Source organism: Monodelphis domestica, chromosome 2 (genome assembly GCF_027887165.1).
Source record: "Monodelphis domestica isolate mMonDom1 chromosome 2, mMonDom1.pri, whole genome shotgun sequence".
Taxonomy (NCBI): Eukaryota; Metazoa; Chordata; class Mammalia; order Didelphimorphia; family Didelphidae; genus Monodelphis; species Monodelphis domestica.
In genome coordinates this window covers 110,166,690-110,189,739 of record NC_077228.1, presented here as the reverse complement: position 1 = coordinate 110,189,739, position 23,050 = coordinate 110,166,690, and the positions used below count along the sequence as shown (strand labels likewise).

General features: G+C 47.2%; 1 protein-coding gene across 1 annotated transcript in view; it reads right to left on the bottom strand.

The window, feature by feature from the left end:
* Positions 1 to 22,576, bottom strand: part of CDK18 (cyclin dependent kinase 18) — a 58,077-nt gene extending 35,501 nt beyond the window's left edge. Inside the window, exon 1 of the mRNA XM_056815815.1 lies at positions 22,248 to 22,576. The gene's annotated coding sequence lies outside the window, so the exon portion shown is untranslated. The remainder of the gene's footprint in view (positions 1 to 22,247) is intronic.
* Between the last annotated feature and the right edge of the window lie 474 nt (positions 22,577 to 23,050).

Sequence of the window (23,050 nt, the reverse complement as noted above, 5' to 3'; positions counted from 1 at the left end):
AAAGAAGAAAGAAAGGAAAGAAAGGAAGAAAGGAAGAAAGGAAGAAAGGAAGGAAGAAGAAAGAAAGAAAGAAAGAAAGAAAGAAAGAAAGAAAGAAAGAAAGAAAGAAGAAAGAAGGAAGAAGGAAGGAAGGAAGGAAGGAAGGAAGGAAGGAAGGAAGGAAGGAAGGAAGGAAGGAAGGAAGAAGGAAGGAAGGAAGGAAGGAAGAAGGAAGAAAGGAAGAAAGGAAAGAAAGAAAGAAAGAAAGAAAGAAAGAAAGAAAGAGAAGAGAAAGAAGAGAAAGAAAGAAAGAAAGAAAGAAAGAAAGAAAGGAAAGAAAGAAAGAAAGAAAGAAAGAAAGAAAGAAAGAAAGAAAGAAGAAGAAAGAAAGAAAGAAAGAAAGAAAGAAAGAAAGAAAGAAAGAAAGAAAGAAAGAAAGAAAGAAAGAGAAAGAAGAAAGAAGAAAGAAGAAGAAGAGAAAGAAAGAAAGAAAGAAGAGAAGGAAGGAAGGAAGGAAGGAAGGAAGGAAGGAGGAAGGAAGGAAGGAAGGAAGGAAGGAAGGAAGGAAGGAAGGAAGGAAGGAAGGAAGGAAGGAAGGAAGGAAGGAAGGAAAGGAAGGAAGGAAGGAAGAAGGAAGGAAGGAAGGAAGGAAGAAACTGAATCACTGATGAATAGGGACACAGAATAGAGGGTACGTAGTTTGGCATGGGAAATCCAGGCCTGATGGACATTCTCCTGCCTTGCCCCAAGCAACCTTGCCCCTGGAGCAGGCTAAAGTAGCCCTGGTTTGGGTCATATGTTCCTCCTTAAGGAACTATCTTCCTTCCCCCAACCAGGTCAATCTGGAAAGTTTTTAGTCCCACTCTCCTGTCTACTTCCTCCTGAGCCAATGCCAGCTTACCTCAGGCACTTCCTGCTGGGGTAGAGGTGGAGGAGGAGGGTATGTGGCATGGGCAGAGGAGGGAGGAGCTTGAGGGAGAAGGCCTGGGAGCCAGCCAAATGCTCGTGTGGACACAAAAACCTAAACAGACTCACATGCTTATGCTTCCTTTCTAGTCTGAAAAAGGTTTCCATCATAAAACATTGAGAGCTAAAAGGAACCTTGGAAATCGAGTCCCATACCCCCATTTTACAGATGAGGAAACTGGGATCCACAGAGGGGAAGTAACTTGCCATTATTTCCACAGTGAATTAATGGCAGAGCCAGAAGTCTGCATTCTGATATTCTTCTCCCTTAGGGGTACCTGGGTGTCCCCCATCCTCAAACTTGAAAGTTCTTTTTTTCCTGCCATCACTGATTTTATCCTACCCCACTTGATCCCAGTCAAACCTGAATCTTGATTCTCTGCCAAGCAATAAAAGGAACCCCAAGAAAAGAATTCCAGGAGGAGTCTGAGGGTACAGGCTCTTCTTCTGACTCTATATAGCCCCAAATACCAGTCCTACTTTCCTGGTTTTCTCCACCCAAAAGTAGGACCAGTCAAGCGGGTGAGAGAATGCTTCCCTGGCACCATTAAAATGCTTTGAGATCCTGAGATGAAAGATCTAAGTGGAGGGAGGGAAATACAGAGTGTAGTCAACCATGGAGTAAAGAATTGCATGACAGGGAACAACAGGGAAGAGGATGGGAAGAGGAAGGCAAGAGAACCAATCATCTCTCCCCTGTTAATCCTCCAGACGATGAGCTAACAATTCCAGTGGTCAGACAGGGAAGGGCCCAGAGGGAATGAGACCCTTCATTGGCCTCCCCCCAGCCTCTCCTCCTCAGTCACTGGGTGCTGGTGCTAGAAGGGATCTTGGAGCACAACTAGTCAATAAGTAGACCAAAGGTCAGGCAAGGGAAGCGATTAAGCCAAGGTCACAAAGCAATTTAGTGAGAAAGCCTGGACTAGGACCCAAGTCTTATGACTTCTAGACCAGAGGGAATCCTTCCATTATACCACATTGCCCAAGCATCCAGAAGGTCATGGTCAGTTACGGCAGGAGCCATCCCTTCCCCCCCAGTTCCAGCAGACCAGAAGCCCACAGTTCCAGGTTCTCTTGCCTTTCCTACACTCAGCCCCCCACCAAAAAAGGAGGGGTTGTCCCCCCACCTCCATCCTTGCCCAAGACCACAAAGTTTGATTCTATGACTTTGGGATTGGAGTAGCTGAGACAGCCACAACATCAGCTGCCCAGGGGGAGCCTGGCATTAGGGTCAAGGCTTCTGCCCAAGTCAGGAAAGGAGGGACCAAAAGATGAGCTCTTTTCAGTGGTAGATGGGCAAGAGCAGGGAAAGGTTACCAAATGGGTCCTGGAGGTAAGCTAGAGGAAAGTCATTAAACTTCTTCCTGCCTCAGTTTCCTCATCTGCCAAGTGGGGATAATAATTTCCCTTGTCTATACCAAAGTTGCTCACAGGGTTCTTGGGAAAGACCATTGAAGAAAAAGGATTTTTAAATTCTGAGGGGCCACACAGGGATAGGGAATTGGCATGTGATTTCATTGGTATAGGGTAGTGATGTCAAACTCAGATAGGAATAGCTGTATATTGACTTAGAAAACTACAAATAAACATTCTCTATGTTGTGTTGTATTTTTAAAAATTTCACAATTACATTTTTAAAAACTCTTACCTTTTTTCTGCCTTTGAATCAATATTAATTCCAAGGCAGAAGAGCAGCAAAGGCTGGGCAATGGGGGTTAAGTGACTTGTCCAGAGTCACACAGCTGGGAAGTATCTGAGGTTACATTTGAAACTCTAGGCTTGAGTCTCTACCCACTGAGCCACCCAGCTGCATCTTAATCTGGTTTGGGCAGCACTTGGATGGTTTGCAAGCAGACCATTTGAGCTTGACACCTCTTCTGGGGACTCCCCAGTGAGGAAACCCTTTTTACTAATACAAGTTGGCAGTTTTTCTATTAACTTACATTTTTAGAGAGTTGTCTGAGCCACTGAGGGATTACATGACTCATATAGTTGGTATGAGTCAGGGGCAGAACTTGAACTCATGTCCTTCTGGCCAGCTCTCCAGTCACTAAGGCATACTGGTTGGTACCACACAGATTATTGTTAAAGCTTCATTGAGCCCCAAAGGAACCAGAGCTAGAACTGAGGGGAACTTGTTTTGCCTGGAGAAACTGAGATAGCCCCAATCCTTAGCTGCAAAGGGAAGGCTGACTGACCCAAAGGGAGAGTTGTCATGTCTGAAGCTCTATCATCTGTGCAACCAGAGGCAAGTATCTTGCCCTCTCTGGGCCTGAAGGGACTGGTCTTAATGGTCTCTAAAGTCTCTTCCAGATTTAAATCTCATCTCAGAGGGGCAGCCTGGAGAGTGGAGAGAGCCCTGAATCACTACCCAGATGCCAGCCTAAGTAACAATAATGAGGAGAATCTTGTGGTTCCAGTGGTCCTCGCTCTTCCCTGCTCCCCAACTTCTTCCCCTTCTCATGCCCTCACTTTTATCTACTGACGTCTATCTAGTAGGGACTGAGTCTAGGGGACGGTGACCTGTCCCAATCTCCTTTCCCAATCCCTTGACATTCAGATCCCAGGCACTGTTGGCCCAAACTCAGAAGGATGGAGGAGGTGACTTTGAGTTAATCCATGAAGCCAAGAGGGTTCAACAGCTGGTTCCCTCACCCAAAGAAACCGTCCAAGTGAAAGCCAGGCAAATGTGTTCGTCACTCGGTGCCTCCCTGCCAGCTTTAGGAATGTTTCAAAAGAGCAAAGGACCGTGGTTGACTGAGCTTAACAGACGTCACAACCATCTTTGGATGTTTGTCTAAATGTCTTTTTGGAGACATTCCCTTCCGACTGGGGAAACTTGGCCACCGTTCCAACAGGACGGCTGCTGATTGAAATGATAACATTTCTTCTCCCCATCAGGGTGACGTCCCCTCTACTACAAAGCCTTAGAGCTTGCCCAAAGCAGCTCTGTTTCCCTGTAGTGGATTTCAAGCCTCTGTATCTTCACAAAGAAGCCAAGCTCTCCTTTGGTCCTCCACCAAATCTCCCCCAGTTGCTCTGGTGGGGGGCTATGCCCCCAACTTTGCTCTTCTCCAAGGGCAGTAAGAGGCTGGGGCAGGAAGACCAAAGTCTGCATGCCCCTGGTGAAGGCAGAAAATAATCAATATCCCCCCTCTCTGTCTCTGTCTCTCCTTTTCTTTCTCTATTTTCTCTTCCTTCCTCTCTCTTCTCTCCTTTCTCTCTTCTTCTCCTCCCTTTGTCTTTGTGAGTCTCTCTCTCTCTTTCCTTCTCCCCTTTCCTTCTCCCCCTCTCTCCCTCTCCTTTTCTTTCTCTTTTCTTCTCTTCTCTTTCCCTCTCTCTTCCTTTCCTCACCCTCTCTCTGTTTCCATCTCTGTCTCTCTCATTCTTCCTCTCCCCCTCATTTTCTTTCTCTTTTTTCTCTCCTCTCTCTCTTCATTCTCTCTTTTCCTTTCCTCTCTCTCTGTTTTGATATCTGTCTGCCTGTCTGTCTTATTCTTCCTCTCCCCAATTTTATTTCTCTTTTCTCTCTCCTCTTTCTCTTTCTCCTCTCCTTTCTCTCCTTCTTCCTATTCTCCCTCTGTCTCTCAGTCTCTCTCTCTCTTTCCTCCTCCCCTTTCATTCTCCCCCTCTCTCCCTCTCCTTTTCTTTCTCTTTTTTCTCTTCTCTTTCCCTCTCTCTTCCTTTCCTCACCCTCTCTCTGTTTCCATCTCTGTCTCTCTCATTCTTCCTCTCCCCCTCATTTTCTTTCTTTTTTCTCTCCTCTCTCTCTTCATTCTCTCTCTTTTCCTTTCCTCTCTCTCTGTTTTGATATCTGTCTGCCTATCTGTCTGTCTCATTCTTCCTCTCCCCTATTTTATTTCTCTTTTCTTTCTCCTCTTTTTCTTTCTCCTCTCCTTTCTCTCCCTCTTCCTATCCTCCCTCTCTCTCTCCCTCCCCTCTCCTGTCTGTCTGTCTGTCTGTCTCTCTTGCCCCTGCTGCAGCAGATGCAGCAGATGCTTCAGAGGCAATGACTAGAATTCAAAGCAGATTTTTACAACCTCTGTTTGGAATGCAGGAGGCAGGGGCCTTCCTGGAAGGACCAAGCATTTCCCCCAGAATGCTAGGTTAGGAAGCAAAGTTTCTAGGAGATCAGGCTCCTTGTGCTCTAGAGAGTATGATATTAAACAAATACCCCATTACCCTCTGAGGTAACCTGGCATCAATAATAGGTCCTGGGATCATAGATTTTGAGCCGCAGGGACCCTAGAAATTGCTTAGTCCAGCCCCTTCATTTTACCAGTGAGAAAATTGGGGTCCAGAGTGATTAAGAAATTTCCAGGGGGCAGCTGGGTCACTCAGTGGATTGAGAGTCAGGCCTAGAGATGGGAGGTCCTGGGTTCAAATCTGGCCTCAGACACTTCCCAGATGTGTGACCCTGAGCAAGTCACTTAGCCCCCAATGCCTAGCCCTTACCACTCTTTTGCTTGGGACCAAGACTCAGTATTGATTCTAAGATGGAAAGTATGAATTTAAGAAAAATAGAAATCAATTTGTTTTATGCCTCACTTAACCAGAATGGTGACTTGCCTAAGGTCACACGATGAGTTAATATTAGGGATGAAATGCCCATGCTCCTTATTACCAAGGAAAATCACCGATATTTTCTCTATCTCATCTTCCCTGTTTGGAGAAGGTTTGGTCTGAGATTTTAGCAAGATCCAAGATGACCAAATTAATGTTGTTCTTTTCTTCTTCCTTCACTCCCCTCCCTCAACAGGTACAGGACGACTTGGGCCACTCAGCTCTAGTCCCTCATTCATTCATTCATTTAACTAACACGGATTGAGTATGCAACATATGGAAGTGCCTATGATGGGTCCTGTAATGGGCATAGGTAGAGAGCTTTTATTTTATAAAACAAAAAGGAGAGAGAGTGAAAAGTGGAACGATCCAGGCATATTTCCAAAGGAGGAAAGGAGATTAAAGCTCTGCAAGTGATGGGAGGGAGAAGAATCAATCATTTTCCTGGAGTCCTGGAAGCCCCTGGAAGGAGCTCCTGTTGTTGGGTTGGATGGGCAAGGAGGGAGACAAAATGACTCGCGACACAAGAATCTGACAAATCCGTAGAGCTGTGACACAGACTAACGGCAAGGACACACACAAAGTGGACTGCGCAGGTCCTGAAGGGAGATATGAAGTTTAGCCATAACACAGGTCTTGCTTTCAAGGAGTCCGAAGGCTAAGATGAACGTATATCCCTGTAATATGTGTTCAGGGCTAAGTTACAATCCAAGCAGCACAGGAGGTCCTAGTTGGAATCAGGACAGGCTGCAAGGAGGATGTGGCACCTGTGTTGGACGTTGAAGGATGGGTAGGAATTTAAGAGCAACTAGGCAAGTACAGTGAATCGAGCACTTGGCCTGGAGTCAGGGAAACTCAGCTTCCTGAGTTCAAATCCAGCCTTGGACACATACCAGCTGGGTACCCCAGGGCAAGTTGCTTAATCTTGTTTGCCTCAGTTTCCTCATCTGTGAAATGAGCTGGAGAAGGAAATGGCAAACCATTCCAATATCTTTGCCAAGAAAACTCCAAATAGAGCCGCAAAGAGTTGGCTACGATAGAAACAACTGAACAAAATGGGAATTCAGTAGGTAAAGAGTGAAATAGAGGGAATGGGGTGGTCTAGAAGTTCAAGGCTTGGGCAGCTAGATGGCTCAGTGGATTGAGAGTCAGGCCTAGAGACAGGAGGTCCTAGGTTCAAATCTGGCCTCGGACATTTCCTAACTGTGTGACCCTGAGCAAGTCACTTAACCCCATTTGCCAAGTGCTTGCCCCTCTTCCATCTTAGAATTAATATTAAGATAGAAGGGTTGATTTGACATTTCCATCTCCAGCTCATTTTATGGATAAGGAAACGGAGGCAAACAGGATTAGGTAATTTGCCCAGGGTCTCACAGATAGCAATTGTCTAAGGCTAGATTTGAACTCGGGAAGAGTCTTACTGATTTCCAGGTCCAGCATGCTATTCATTGCACCACCTAACTGCCTCTTAAGTTTCCCTCAGTCCTTTCAATTCCAATTAAATACTGAAACATAAAATGGATTCTTAAAAATAAAATATACAAAATGCTAAATGCACTGCAAACTAAAACACTTCTTATATGGACACGTTTTTAGCAAAAAGAAATAAGAATAAAGGTTTGAGAAAGAAAAAAAAAGATAGAAGGGAAGCCCCTACCGCTCTTCTGCCTTGGCACCAATACACAGTAGTGATTTTAAGGCAGAAGGTAAGTATTTTTAAAAAATAGTAATTCATGAAAAAGAATATAAGGCTTGTTCTGAGGTCTAAAGTTGTCCGGTTAGGCTGCAAGGTAGCAAGTGGGAAGGGGAGTGATGGGTGACCAGACAAGGCAACTACAGTAGGTTGGTTCAGTGACAAGACCAGGTTATGTCTGGGATGGGTGGGAGAAACATGGCTGAATCTCTTGGATGCAACCTAGATGCAACGTGTATGCCCAAGGGCCAAAGTAAGGCAGAGAAGGAAGATGGTGGACAAGGGATGGTTGCAAACATCTCCTAGCACCTCTGTGGGATGACTCATGACCAGGCAGGAGCCAAACCCAAGCCCAAAGCCCCACCTGGGACGGGGCAGGGATGGGGGGCTGAGTAAGGACAGGGCGGAATCCTAATGTGCGGTTCCAACCTGACATTTATGATGTCATCCTCTTAAAAAGTAGGGCTTCGTCAGGAGGGCAGGGGAGGGCTTTCCTCTCTTTCTCTGCTTAAGGGAGAGGGTTCTGGGCCCTCATTGGGGTATCTCCCTCCCTCTTCTCCAGCTCCACTTAAGCCCAAGCCTGTCTGAAGACAAAATGTTTCTGAAGAATGATTTTCATGAACATTCAAGCAGCCAGAGCCCAATTCGCCACTCCCTCCCTTGACAGCCCCCTTCTGAAGCCCTAAAAGACAGGTTCAGAGACTCTGAAGCTCCTACCCCTAAGAAGAGCCTGTCTCCATTGCTCAACACCCCTAACCTCCTCTGCCCCCTGTTTGTTGTTCTGTAATTATTTCAGTCCTATCTGACTCTTCATGACCTCATTTGAGGTTTTCTTGGCAAAGATACTAGACTGTTTTGCCATTTCCTTTTCTGGCTTGTTTTACAGATGAGGAAACTGAGGCAAGCAGGATAAGTTATCTGCCCAGGGTCACACAGCTAGGAAGCATCTGAGGCCAGACAGATTTGAATTTAGGTTTTTCTGACTTGAGGTCTAACGCTCTAACCACTGAGACACCCAGCAGCCCAACTGTGAATACTACCAATGACCAATAGAATCTATTTTTTTAATAACTGAATTTAATGCAAAAAAAAAATCAAGTGACAGCTAGAGGCCAGACAGTAGAGACAAAGATGGAGCAGTCCTACTGAGAGATTTTTACTTGATTTTGCAGTCTCATACTCAAGTAATAAGACTCTCCTTGGGAGATCACTCAAGAAAATCAAAGCATCATAGAGTTGGAAGGGATTTGAGGCCATTCAGTTTAATCCCCTCATTTTACAGATGGGCACACCAAAGCCCAGAGAGGCTAAGTGCTTTGTGCAGTCACATGGCTAGGAAATATCTGAGGCAAGATTTGAACTCAGTTCTTCTTGACTCCAAGTCTGTCTCCTATGCCACATTCATACTCCCTTCCTTAATAAACTTCAATGGCTCCCTATTATCTCTAGGATCAACTATGATTCCCCTTTACAACATGGCTTCCCTTGACCATTCCAACTTTAGTATAAATTATTTCCCTTCATGCACTGGAGTCCAGGCAAGCTGGGATTATTGCTGCTCATACATGATACTCCTCCTCTCTCCATGTCTTTGCTCAATCCTGGAATGTATCCTTTCTTCCCTTCCATTCTTGGAACTTCTCCCCTGCTTCCTTGAAAGTTCTGATTCAGGAGTGGGGCAGCAAGGTAGCTCCAGTAAATAGACTGCCAAGTCTGGAGTTCAGGAGGACCTGGGTTCAAATCTGGATTCAGACACTTCCTAGCTTTGTGACCCTGGGCAAGTTACTTAACCCCATTTGCCTAGTTGTTGCCACTCTTCCATCTTAGAATTAATATTAAGATAGAAGGGAAGCATTTATGGATTGAGAATCAGACTCAGAGATGGGAGATCCTGAGTTCAAATCTGGCCTCAGACACTTGGGTGATCCTGGGCAAGTCACTTAGCCCTCACTGCTTAGCCCTTATTGTTCTTCTGCCTTGCAACTGAAACACAGTATTGATTACAAGATAGAAGGTAAGGGTTTTAAAGTAAAATAAAATAAAATAAATTCTGTTCAAGCATTTGATTGTTCTACATGAGATCTTTCCTGATCATTCCAGCTGCTGATGGAATATCACTTCATGTTTATTTAGTATGCTGGGTGTCCCAAAAGTCTTCGTGCCCTTGTCTATCATTAGAAGCTTAAAACTTTGCTCAAAGTTCTGTACATTCATGCTTTCTCCCTGAGAGATGATGAGTTCCTCGAAGTCAGGAATTATTTTGTTTCTGTTTCTTTGTCTGTGCCCCCAGTGCTTTGCACAGTGTCTGGCACATGGTGAGTGCTTAATAAATGTTTATTGATTAAATAATTGACCGCGATGTTCTTTGGGAAGCCAGCCCAAAGGCACACTGCCTAAGAGATGAAAAATTATAGGGTAACCACTCAATTCTGCTTGTCTCTTCCTCTGCCAGGGAGGTGAAGAAAGGTGCCAGGATGAACCCCACACATCATTCATCATTGCTGGTACTGCCCCTGCTCTCCCAGTGGTCATCCTAACGCAGTCAGGGCTACACTTAAGCATCCCAAGGTAGATCCATCTGCCTCCTTTGCAGGAGATTCTGCCTTAAAATATTTCCTAGTTGTGTGACACTGGACAAGTCACTTAACTTAATCGAGTCAAAGCCAGAAGGTAAGAGTTTAAAAAAAAAGTCTGTTAAGTACTGGGCACTGGGCCAAGCACTGGGTAATCAGAGATGGAAGGAGTTGCTCACCAACCTTTTTCTAGGAAGAGATGAAATGACAACCATTAAATCACCTTCCCTTGGGCCTTCTCTTTCCAGGTCTGTTTATCTTTCTATTCAGGTCCCTTTCCCCATCCCCAAATCTCTCCTCTCCAGAACCACCTTCAGCTGTGGCTCAGAACAGTTCCTGTCTTGAGGAGGTAGAGTAGTGGTGGCGACAGAAAGAGGGGAGACCCAATGAGGTACAGGGTCATGAGTACTGGCTTTGGAGTCAGAGCACTGGGGTTCAAAGTATACCTCTGAAGATTACTAATTGTGGGAAGGAAGGAAGGAAGGAAGGAAGGAAGGAAGGAAGGAAGGAAGGAAGGAAGGAAGGAAGGAAGGAAGGAAGGAAGGAAGGAAGGAAGGAAGGAAAGAAGGCAGGAAGGAAGGAAAGAAGGAAGGAAGGAAGGAAGGAAGGAAAGAAGGCAGGAAGGAAGGAAAGAAGGAAGGAAGGAAGGAAGGAAAGAAGGAAAGAAGGAAGGAAGGAAGGAAGGAAAGAAGGGAGGAAGGGAGGAAGGAAGGCAGGAAGGAAGGAATGAAAGAAGGAAAGAAGGAAGGAATGAAAGAAGGAAGGAAGGAAGGAAGGAAGGAAGGAAGGAATGAAAGAAGGAAAGAAGGCAGGAAGGAAGGAAGGAAAGAGGCAAGAAAGGAGAGAAGGAAGAAAAGAGGGAAGGAAGGAAGAAAAGAGGGAAGGAAAGAAAGAAGGAAGGAAGGAAAGAGGGAAGGAAGGAAACGTCCACTTATTTTTATTCAGTTTTTCAGGTATATCTGACTCTTCAAGACCTCATTTGGGGTTTTCTTGGCAGATGCTGGAGTGGTTTGCCAATTCCTTCTTTAGCAGATGAGGAAATGGAGACAAACAAGGTTAAGTGACTTGCCCAGGGTCCAATAGCTAGTATCTGAGGCTGAATTTGAATACAGGTCTTCCTGACTCTATCCATTGCACCACTTAGCTGCCCAAAATACCAAAGTGATTTGCCATTTCCTTCTACAGTCGATTAACACAAACAATGACTTGCTCACAGGTTACAGAACTAATATGTATCTGAGGCTAGATTTGAACTCAGATCTTCCTGACTTTGGGCTTAGTACTCTAAACACTGAGCCATGTAGCTAACTCCTAACCATTTATTTAAACAATTAAAAAAACAACAAACCTCTTACCTTATGTCTTAGTGTCAGTTCAAAGACAGAAGAGGGCAAGGGTCAGGCAATCAAGTTTAACTGACTAGCCCAGGGTCATACAGCCTCTTATTATTTATTAAGTGCCTACTATGTGTCAGACACTTAGCTAAACCTTTACAAGTGTTATCTCATTGTATACTCACAGAAATCCTGAGAGATAGTTGCTATTATTATCCCCATCTTATAGATGGAGAAACTGAGGCAGACAGGCAAAGTGACCTGTCAAGGGTCCCACAGCTAGTAAGTGTCTGAGGCCACATTTGAATTCAGATCTTTCTGACTCCAGGTCTGTGCACTATAGCAACCCACCCACCCATCTATGTGCCTTGGAACACATCACTTAACATTCTCCTCAACTATACAATGAGAGGATTCAACAAGACAACTTCTGTCCACCTCTAGATCTTGTCACATTCCTAGTTATATTCCCATCCGACTGTTGCTCCTCTCCCTCCTCCCCCATCCCTAGGCCTACTGCATTTCATCCTAGATTACTACAGTGGTTCCATGGCTTACAGCCAGTCTTTTTCCTCCCAGTCTTTCATTCAGTATCAAACTTAACTTCCCAAAGCGCTGCCTTTGGTATGTTTCTCCCCATATATCTTGCAATTGCTCCCTACTGCCCATCCCCATCAAATTCAGACTTCTCTATGGAGAGCTCTCTCCAGATCCTGGATTACTTTCACTTCACCTTCATCCTTAACCCTTACCAAAAGATCTCAGAACTGGGAAGAATATTAGAGATCGAGTCCAGTTTCTGTTATGCTGGGATCGCTTCTTTAGCATTCATGATAAGTGGTCTCCATCTACTCTCTAACGATGGCCAGGGACAAAAATCTTCCAACTTCCTAGGGCAGCCCGGTCCCTTTCTGGGACCCCCATGACCTTGTCCTCTTCTCTAGACTCCTCTAGGACTCCTCATTATCTCCAGCTTCCTTCCTTTCCTTCTTGTGACTCACCCCCATGCACTTATCCAACTCCTACCCATTCCTTTAGAAGCCTAGGTCCTCCATGATTACTTTATCCTCTACCTTCTGTCTTAGAATCTATACTAAATATTGGTTCCAAGACAGAAAATCGGTAAGGGCTAGGTTACTGGAGCCACGGCTAGGAAGTGTTTAGGGTCAGATTTGAACTCAGGATCTTCTGTCTCCAGGCTTGGCTGTCTAGCTGACCCCCAGCTCCTCTGTAACAGTCTCAAGTCTTCTTTGACCCTTTATCATATCAGCACTCTCATCAATGAGCAATCATTTGTCCCTTCAATGCTCCTATGGGTTAGTTGCTCCCCCCAAGGGCTCCGGCTCCCCAAGACAAGGTCTGCTTCTAACCCTTCTTTGTCATTCCCCACTGCACCCAGCCTAGGACTGCACATGCATCAGAAGTTGGATAATTGCTTGATTAATATTGCAGGATCATTTGAGCCAAGGCGTTGGGAAGGGAGCTATGAGGTAATGACAAAGGAAGCTTTGGTCAGGGAGGGGGATGTCTGGGTGTCAGTCTTCCGACTCCTCTTGGCCTTGTTCTGTCTAAAGCAGCGGTTCTCAACCTCTCAATTTGTAGCAATGAGAATACATAATGCATATCAGGTATTTACATTCCGAATCATAACTGTAGCAAAATCACAGTTTTGAAGTAGCCACCGAAATAATTTTTTGGTTTGGGGTCACCGCAACATGAGGAACTGTATTGCGGGGTCACGGTTTAGAAAGGTTGAGAACCACTGCTCTAAAGCTTTCTAGAGTGGATGGCTCATTCCCTGGGCCGGACCCTCCATGATAGCCCCAGGCCTGGGGGGAGGTGCTGGCATGAGCCCCCAGGACTTTAACCCACCTCCTCTTCAAAGCCATTCCTCGCCCCCACAGATGGCAGTGAGCTAGCTCTCCTTCACTGACACTGAAGCCTGTCACTTAATCCTCCTCTTCTTTTTTTAAACCTTTACCTTCCATCTTAAAATCAATGCTGTGTATTGGTCCCAAGATAGAAGAGCTGTAAGGGCTAGGCAGTAGGGGCGAAGTGGCTCCTGCAGGGTCACACAGCTAGGAAGTGAGGACACATTTGAACCCAGGACCTCCCATCCCTAGCCACCAAGCCACCCAGCTGCCCCTACTTAATCCTCTTCTGTCTAACATCTGGTACAAATGACCTGTCCAGGATCACACAGCTAGTATCTGGGGCCACATTTGAATTCAGATCTTTCTGACTCCAGGTCTGATGCTCTGTGCCCTATGGCAACCCAACTGTCCATCTATGTGACTTGGAACACATCACTTAACATCTTTGGGTCTTAATGGGTAGAATTCCATCTCCATGTTTATTAGCTCTGTCACCCTGGGCCAGTCACTTCATTCTCTGTTCAATGAGAAGCATGATATCTTCAGAGCCCACCTCATGGGATAGCTGTAGGGATCAATGGAGAAAATCCAGTGGGTACAAAGTCTAAAGAGCCCTCTTAATGCCTGCCACTGTGCAGCGTATAACAGAACCATTCACTTAGAGGCAAAAGGCATCTTGGAGGCAAAATAGTTCAACCCCACCACGATGCAGTTAAGGAGGTGAAGGCGACTTACCCACAGGTAGCCAAGGAGCTGTGCCCCGGCTGAACTTGGGGCAGAGGACCAGAGATGCCAGACCAGAAGGGTCTTGGGAGGCCATCTAGTCCAGCCTCCTCTTCCATGGATAAGGAGCTGCCAGACCAGAAGGGTCTTGGGAGGCCATCTAGTCCAGCCTCCTCTTCCATGGATAAGGAGCTGCCAGACCAGAAGGGTCTTGGGAGGCCATCTAGTCCAGCCTCCTCTTCCATGGATAAGGAGCTGCCAGACCAGAAGGGTCTTGGGAGGCCATCTAGTCCAGCCTCCTCTTCCATGGATAAGGAGCTGCCAGACCAGAAGGGTCTTGGGAGGCCATCTAGTCCAGCCTCCTCTTCCATGGATAAGGAGCTGACATCTAAAGAGTTTGGGCTGAAATTCCAATTCAGGCTCTCTGACTCAACACGCAGCACTCTTTCCACTGGACCACACTGCTCCCTCCCATGCCTGAGAATGGCTCCACTCCAGAGGACACACTATTGGAGAGCCTCCTAAGGGCTGGGGGTGACCCTGGGCTCTCAGAAGCTCTGTTAGTGGAAATGTACCTCTGGCGAGCCCTACCAAGCAGGGAAGGCTGATCTATTATACGTCTCTGTTGTCAGGAGACCAGCCTGCTTGGGTTCAGAGAAGCTCATTCATCAGCTTAGTTGCTGGAGGAGGTAGAAGGGTTGGTGCACAATTTAGCCACTGTAATTTTTTTAAAACTCTTACTTGTTGTCCTTGTAACAACTCTAAGATAGAAAGGCAAGGGATTGGCAGTTGAGGGTAAGAGACTTGCCCAGGGTCATACTAGGAAGTGTCTAAGACCAGATTTGAACCCAATTCCAGGCCTGGCACTCTTTATCCACTGAGCCATAGCTGCTCCCACAATAATTCTTTTTTTTTAACCCTTACCTTCCATTTTAGACTCAGTACTGTGTATTGGTTCCAAGGCAGAAGAGTGGCAAGGGCTAGGCAATGGGAGTCAAGTGACTGCTCAGGGTCACATATGGATGAGGCCACATTTGAACCCAGGACCTTCCAACTCTGGGCCTGGCTCTCAATCAACTGAGCCACTCAGCTGCCCCTCCCCACAATAATTCTTGAAGACCATAGAGGAGCTAAGAGAGGCAGCAGTGATCAAGTTCATGTATCCCCTCAATAGATCTTGAGCGAGCTGTCCAAGGTTATCCCTTTCACATAGAGGGGCTTAGGGGTATGGAGAAAATCTGTATGAACTTTTTATAGCAGAGAAGAAGTCGGAATTTTCTTTTTTTCACTTATGGGGTGTTTATAGTGAATTATTATAAATTTTGGGTTAAGTAGACCTTTCTGTGTTTCTCAACTTTTTTTTGTGGTCTCTTGACTTTCACGTGTCATCTGCCGCTTCCACAAAACTCTCCCCAAATTCCCATTTAACTTTTCATGCCAACCCACGATATATAAAACCGTGATGAGGAAAGTCTTGATGTGGAAGGGATAATTGGAGCTAGTTGGGGCTCAGACGCCCAAACTGTTACAATTGGTCACTATGGGTGGGCCTAGAGGAACCTCTCTAGCCATTGATGCCTCTCTTTATCAGACATCAATGTGGGGACAGTCAACAACTCATCCAAGTGCTTGCACTCTCCAGGGAAAGAACTATGTCAATATCTGGCAATAGCTTAGAACATGGCGCCCAGTCCAGTCTCTAGTGCCAAGGACAGGGAGGGCTTCTTTGATCCCCATCATGTGCCCTTCTAGGAGAGTTGCATTCAGGTTGGCTTAGGAGTGATCACTGATGCCCTTAGACGCACAGCCTTCTGTCCTGATCTTCCCCCTCCAGAGCAGTGGGATCCTGGTACCCAGCACCCAGGCACATAACTCCAAGATCAAGGCAGAGAGGGAAAGAAGGCTTCTCCCAGTGTCACCCCTAGTGCTTTCAGCAATCTGTCTCCTGAACACTCCGCTAACATTGACGACATAGCGATGACAGCTTGGGGCACATTGGTCTGGTAGTACAGAACTGAGAGAGAAGAGGTCTCTCTTTTAAGAAGCAGATTGCTCTAGGGCAGCTAGGTAGCACAGTGAGTAGAGCCTCAGATCCTGCATTCAAATCAAGGCTCAAGATAATGTCTAGTTGTGTGACTCTGGACAAGTCACTTAACCCCGATAGCTTAGAGGTTTTTACTTATCAGATACTCCTTGAGGGTAGGATGTTTTTTGCCTTTTTCTTTACGCTTAGAATTTAGCACAATGCCTGGCACACAATAAATACTTGTTAACTTGACTTGGCTTCATCATCTCTCTCCTACAACCTGCAATTACTCTCTAATGCCTATTCCCATCAAATTCAAGCTTCGGTAAGGAGTTTAAGCTCTCTCCTGATCCTGCATAACTTGGATATTGAATGCCTTTGTTTGGATGGAGATCTTCTTTCCACTTGGTGGGCAGGGGTCTGTTCTGTGCCCAGCCAGGCAGAGGAAGGCAGGAACAGGCTCGCCCACTACTATCTCGAGGTGAACCACTAGGTGACTATTTTTCTTGTTCTGCCAAGGAAAGAAGGGGGTGCAGCCCAGGGGAGAACGGAGGGAGAAACAAAGCCTGGAGTCAGGAAGGGGAAACTAACTAACTTGCCAGGACTTATAATAATAGTAATAATAATAGCTGGCACCTGAAGAGCTCTTTACAATACACATTTGGCCCTCAATGCCAATTACCTGACCAAGTTATTATAAGTCTCAGTGATGCCTACTGCACCGATGAGGGAAATGGGGTATAAAAGAGAAGTCAGATGCCAAGGGTGACGTGGCTGGGATGACTTAGGGCTCTTCTGGCTAAAAGTTCAATGCCCTTTCCAATTTGCCAAGCTGACTCCATAAGCCCTTCCAATAACTCGGGTAAAACTTGGGGTTGTGAAGGGAAATGGATGGAATCAAAATTTAGAATTGAAGTGAAGACCTGATGCCAACTAGGAGCCTCAGCTCAGGGCAAAGTAAACAGAATATATTCAGCTTGGGTCCATCAGACTGATTTTCTGGAGAGAAGGTCCATCTCCACTGCCACAGGTAATCAGAAGAACAAAGGGCAGGTCAATAGGAGGCTTAGTGGATTGAAAGCTGGGGCTGGAGATGGAAGGTGTTGGGTTCAAATCTGACCTCAAGCTATTTCCTAGCTGTGTGACCCTGGAAAAGTGACTTAACCCTACATACCTAGCCCTTATCTGTGTTCTGCCTTGGAACCATACTTAGTATTGATTTTAAGACAGAAGGTAAGGATTTAAAGAAATGGTCCTTCAGGGGTTATCTAACCTATCTTCCTACTTCTGGGTAGAATTCTACCCCTCCTAGCTCAGGCTGTTTATGGGGCATTACCCACTCAGAACAACCTCAAGGAAAGGAGATCCTACTCTTTCACTCATTCATTTATTCATTTCATTATTCATTCATGTTCCATCATTTCAGTCACATATGACTCTTTGTGACCCCATTTGGGCTTTTCTTGGCAAAGATACTGGAGTGGTTTGCTATTTCTTTCTCCAGCTCATTTTACAGATGAGGCAACTAAGGCAAACAGGGTTAAGTGACTTGCCCAGGGTCACACACTTAGTTAAAATATAAGACTAGGTTTGAATTCAAGTTTTCCTGACTCCAGGCCTGGTGCTCCATACACTGTGCCACCTAGATGGCCACTCAATTATTCATCAAGCAACCTAATGTGTACAAAGCTTTGTATCAGGTATGAGGGGTCTACAAAGATAACTAAGGCATGGCTCCAGTTTTCACTGGGTTCACTCTATTATCAATCAATCTGCAAGCATTTATTAAGCACTGACTATGCCAAGCATAAGAGATAAAAGACAAAAATGAAACCATTCTTGCCTTCAGAGGGCTTAACTTTTTGAAGTGAACATAAATAAGCACAGGAACTCATATATGAAATATTCATAAATGCTTGAGAGTGTACCATAAGTGTGCTTCCCAAGAAGTGTTTTCTCTTGGGGGCAGCTGGGTGGTTCAGTGGATTGAGAGCTAGGCACAGATGGGAGGTCCTGGGCTCAAATCTGGTCTCAGGCACTTTCCAGCTGTATGACCCTGCGCAAGTCACTTAATCCCCATTGCCTAGCCCTTACCACTCTTCTGCCTTAGAACCAATGCATAGTATTAATTCTAAGATGGAAGGTATGGGTTAAGAAAAAAAAAGAAGTGTTTTCTCTTGTTTCTCCTTAAAATCTCCTTTAGGACAGGGAGTTTGGGTGCCTATTTTTGTCCACAGCTCTATCACTACTTTGCCTTTCTCCTTCTCTTCTTACCCTGAGCAGAGGAGACTTTGGGAACAGATGGATTTTCTTTCAGTCAGGAGGTTCGACTGCTTCCTGTCTTCCCAAAGTGGCACCCTGGTCTAATTCACCCATCACCTCCTTCCCTGCTTAGCCCAGCACTGAGCTCTGTGGCTATCTGCAGGGAGTGAATATCAGGTCTGTGGACTTGTGTTTCCCCAGCTATGAAACACCAGAGTTCATGTGGTGCTATGGGAAAGAATGTTGGATCTGCAGCCCAAAGACCACGGGTCCTAATTCTGGCTCTGGTTCAAATCTTAGTCCTAAGATTTGATCTTGGGTTTTTGTCCCTTCATTTTAAAAAATGAAGCAGTTGAGGCAGCAAAATGGCTCAGTGGATAGAGAGCCAGAGGTAGAGAGGGAGGTCCTGGGTTCAAATCTAGCCATAAGGCACTTCCTATCTGTGTGACCTTGGGCAAGTCCCTTAGCCCCCATTGCCTAGCCCTTACCACTCTTCTGCCTTGGAACTGATACACAGTATTGACTCCAAGATGGAAGGTAAGGGTTAATAAAAAAAAAAAGAAAGCAGTTAGTAAACTAGATAGTCTCAAAGGTTTCTTTTAACTCGGACTCCATGACCCTGTGACCAGATAACAGTGTTTGAATAATGCTTCCAAGTTTGCAAAACACTTTGTCTATTGTTTCATTTGATTCTCACAATAATGCTGGGAGTCTGGTACCACAGATATGACAAACGAAGGCACGGATGTGCTTAGACTGTGATCAGTCAGTGTCAGGGGTAGAATCTGAACCCAAGAATTTCTGCCTCCCTGTCGGGGACTCGATATTTGCCCTATCAGACGCCCTTACTTAGATGGGATCGAAGGTTCCTTCTGATTCTAATATTCTGTGAGACTTACCCTCTCTTGAAGCATAGAGGGAAGGAAGGAAGGAGAGAAGCTGGCCTCCCTCTGTTCCCTGCCCCTGGAGAAAGTGCCTACTCAGCAGCTACCGTCAGGAGGGCGCAGGGTCCAGGTTTGGGGGAGTCGGGCAGAGGGCAGGAGGAGGGAGAGGAAAAGGCAAGGCAGGACATGGTGTATGTGGCAGTGTGTGTGAGTGTGTAATATGTTGTGGGGAAGAGAGTCTGGCATGACTGTTTCCCAAAGGGGCAAAGCTAATCACATCTTCCTCCAGAGCAGTCCAGAACAGAATGGTGGCTTCCTTAAAGTATTGGGGAAGGCACTTTGCCCTGAGGGGGAATTCTTGGAAAAAAACTCTGATCAGGGAGCTATGCAGTCCCTGCAACATACTTTCACCCTCATCATGTCAACCTTTGGTAGTAGCAAGTTAGTTCCCTTTCCTGACTCCAGGCCTTGTTTCTCCATCTGTTCTCCTCTGGGCTGCACCCCCTTCTTTCCCTGGCAGAACAAGAAAGATAGTCACCTAGTGGTTCCCCTCGAGATAGTAGTGGGCGAGCCTGTTCCTGCCTTCCTCTGCCTGGCTGGGCACAGAGCAGACCCCTGCCCACCAATGGGGAAGGAGCTCTCCTTCCAAACAAAGGCATTCAGTGCCCAAGGTCTTCCCTCTTCCCTGGAGAGCCCAACCAGGATGAGGAGAACAAGAGGGAAGAGTGGGAGCTTTAAGGACCCCCACTAAGACTGGGAGTCCTAAAGAAGGAAGGGGAGCTAGGGCAGAGGTAGAGGCAGTTTTTTACCAGGAGTTTGGAAAACCTTTTCCTGAAGAAGGGGCAGAGGGCAGCAGAGAACAGAATCCCTGGAACTGTGGAGGAAACAAATGCAACCTTAAAAGGCAGCTCCATCTCATCCCAGCCTGAGTGGGAGACTCCCAGACAAGAAACCTGACCCAGGAGGAGCTTGGCTCTGAGGACCTATTTGCTTCCTAAGCCCCCTGTTCTCAGGTACAAGAAGGAAATCCTACTCTGGTCAGTGCCAAAGGAATAGGAATCTCATCCTTCTGTCCCCTCCTCCCACTCCTCCCTTTCCTGGGGGCCCTAGTTCAATAGTGAGGAGGGAATCACAGAATCTTGCAGTGTGAAAGCTGGATGGAGCCACAAAGATCATCTAGCCCCCCTGCCCTCATTTTTATGGATAAGGAAACAAGAGACTTCTGAGAAAGATGAAATGGTTTTTCCAGGTCCAGTTTGGTTTCTGAAAACCCAGATGAAACTGGGATGAATCAAAACTACAATAAATATACTAGGAGAGGGGGATTGTCTAAGAACCCAGACATCCAGGAATACAGAGGTCTTTACCTAGACTAAGGCTTGGGAGCACCGTGATGAGAGGGCTTTGGATGCCAAGCCTTTCATCACAGCTACTTAGAGAAGCAATAAAGACAGCCGGAGGAAGCCAGGGCAAGGACTGAATAGAATGGACCTATATCTTTGATGCTAGAAAGTGACCCTCTTTCTAGGCACCAGGAGAAAAGTTTTAGTGATCACAATAGGGCTCAAAAATACAAGCAAAGAGGAGGGCCATCTTTTCCTTACCTCAAGCCCTAAGGACAACTTCCCAGTCTTATCCTAAAGAGGAAATGGGATAACTGGGTGATTCCCTCATTTGGCCCACAGATTTAGGGATCCTAAAAGTCACCCAGGCCAACAATCTCTTCTTACAGATTAAGACCTAGAGAGAGGTGAAGAAAGGTGTCCAGTTTCCCTCTCAAAATCTCCATCTCAGCCCCAGGTAACTAGTAGCTCCCTAGTCCCATCTGTATTACTGGCCTTGGTTCTGCTCACCCTGATCACTGTAATGGAATGTGCAAATACTCAGAGTACTTGGGAAGGGGAGGGGACGTGAAATCTCACGTGGGGCTGACACAGGATGGACAGGGCAAGGTGTCAATGACTCACAAAGCCAGGCCTTGCTGTCAAGGAACCAGTGAAGGCCAGGGTAGGCAGAGGGCAGGGGCAGTCAGTGACAAGAGGCCTCAGTGAGACCTTGGACTGTAGGGATGGGGGTTTATCTCTCCTCTCCCAGCCTCAGTCTCCCCTTCCCCCATTCTCCTGTACACAGTAATTAATTCCACAAATTAGATCTGCCTGATCCCTGGCCTCATGAATCCTAGCTATACAGACCCACTTCCCATTCTCCTCAATTGGCATGGCACTACGCATATTGAGGCCTGGGTGCCTGGAGAGAGAATAGAAGGAACCAGCAAGAAGCCAAGGCTGGACAGAAGTGTCTGCCCTCCAATGTGGGTTCCCAGTTATAACATCCCCTTTCTCTGATCATTCCCTGCCACCAGATCATCTCCTGGGACAAGGAAGCCTTTCTTCCTCCCCTAATGAGGTCCTTATTGGGACTGACCCATCTCCCATTGCTAACCTGCCTCCCCTACCCCACTTCCCACACACCCAGTCCCCAAACCATGTAGATTCAGAATCCCCCCCCCCCACTACCCAGCACATACTTCCAGCCAATGACACTAATTAACCCTTTGCCTGCTGGCTGGAGGCCAGAGGCTGGTCCATTTCTATCCGCTCCAGACCTCCTATCCCTTCCCCACTCTACCCTGAGGAAGACTAGGCCAACAGCGCTTAGGAGGCTCCCCGTGGGAGGCCGGGCTAAGTTCCATTGCAAAGGACAGGAAGGCAATCGGATGGGCAATCCTTGCAGCACGCCCGCCCCCCAGCAATACCTCATTCCCCACAGCACACATCCTCAGCCCCGCAAGGCTCGGGCACAGCACTTGGCCAGAGCTCAGGCCTGGAGCTCCCCTCTGTGTGGCCTGGGTCCCCTGGGTTCATAGAGATCCCTGACCCAAAGTCCTTCCCCAGAAGGGCGCTTACAGTCTGCTGAGGGGCGGACCACAAACTTTGCTTTGTGGGGGTCGTGACCTGAGTCCAGCGGCCCGGACCCTTGGGTCCCATTTACAGAATCTCTGCGTGGAGGAGGTTAACAGCAAAGAGGTGGGGAATGGGGTGAGGTATCTGAATGGGGGTAATGCCCCCCTTACTCCTCGAATTCCTACATGGAATTCGGGTGCCCCCCATCCCCCAGCCAAACACAGATGCCACACACAGAGTACGTCTCCCCAGCCTCGCCTCCCACCCCCTCCCGCTCCGGGGCACAGAGCCGCGCGGCCCCTTTAAGAGTTCCTCCGCTGTACCTTGCTCCGTTTACACGGAGGGCAGTGCCCCCTCCTTCCCCAGCAAACATTCCCCCACCCCACCCCCAGTGCACCCCGGCCGGCCGGCCGGGCGGACAAGGCGGGCGGAACGCGCAGCTCACTCTCAGACAGGGCAGGACTCACCGCTCCGCGCCCCGCGCCCCGCGCCCCGGCTCGGGCTCCGGCTCCCTGTCTGCGAGGGGGGAGTGGGTGGAGGACGGGAGGAGGAGGTCCGGGGAACTCAGTGCCCTGCGTCCTACTGCTCTCCCCGCCCTGGCACGGCGGCGGCGGCTTCCCTTGCTTGGGAAAGGTGAGCGGCTCCCGAGAGAAGCTGCAACCTGAGCCGGAGGGGGAGGAGGGAAGGAAGGAGGGAGGGCTAGGAGGCGATCGGGAAGGGGAGGAGGAAAGGGGAAAGCCCAGCCCCCGGCCGGAGTTTTTCACTTGTCCAAGTTGACTCCTCCCCCTACCCAACCTCCTCCCAGCCCTGCCCTCTGTCGCTGCCAATCCCCAGGGCTAACTCTGCCCAGGTGCCCACCCCCTCCTAGCTCTGAGAACTCGGGGACCTCAGACAGCTGGGCTGGACTTTAGAGATCATCTGGTCACTCAGAGAAGGAAAGTGATTTACCCAAGGTCACACAGTTGAAGGCAGAGCTGGGGTTCGAATCCAAGGCCTTGCCTAGGCCATGCTGCTGACTCTTAAGATACTTTTAAATGGGTAGTTTCAGTTATGTCCCTATAGGTCGGTGCCGTTATTATTCCTACTTTACAGATGAGGAAATTGAGGCAGAAAGAGGTTAAAGTGACTTGCCCACTGACAATAGCTAATAAGTGTTTAAGGCAGGACTTCAACTCAAATTTTGACTGGAAGTCCACCTAGCTATCAATCAACAAAATTACGAACTTGAAAATCAGTAGACCTGTATTCAAATTCTGCCTCTAACACATGC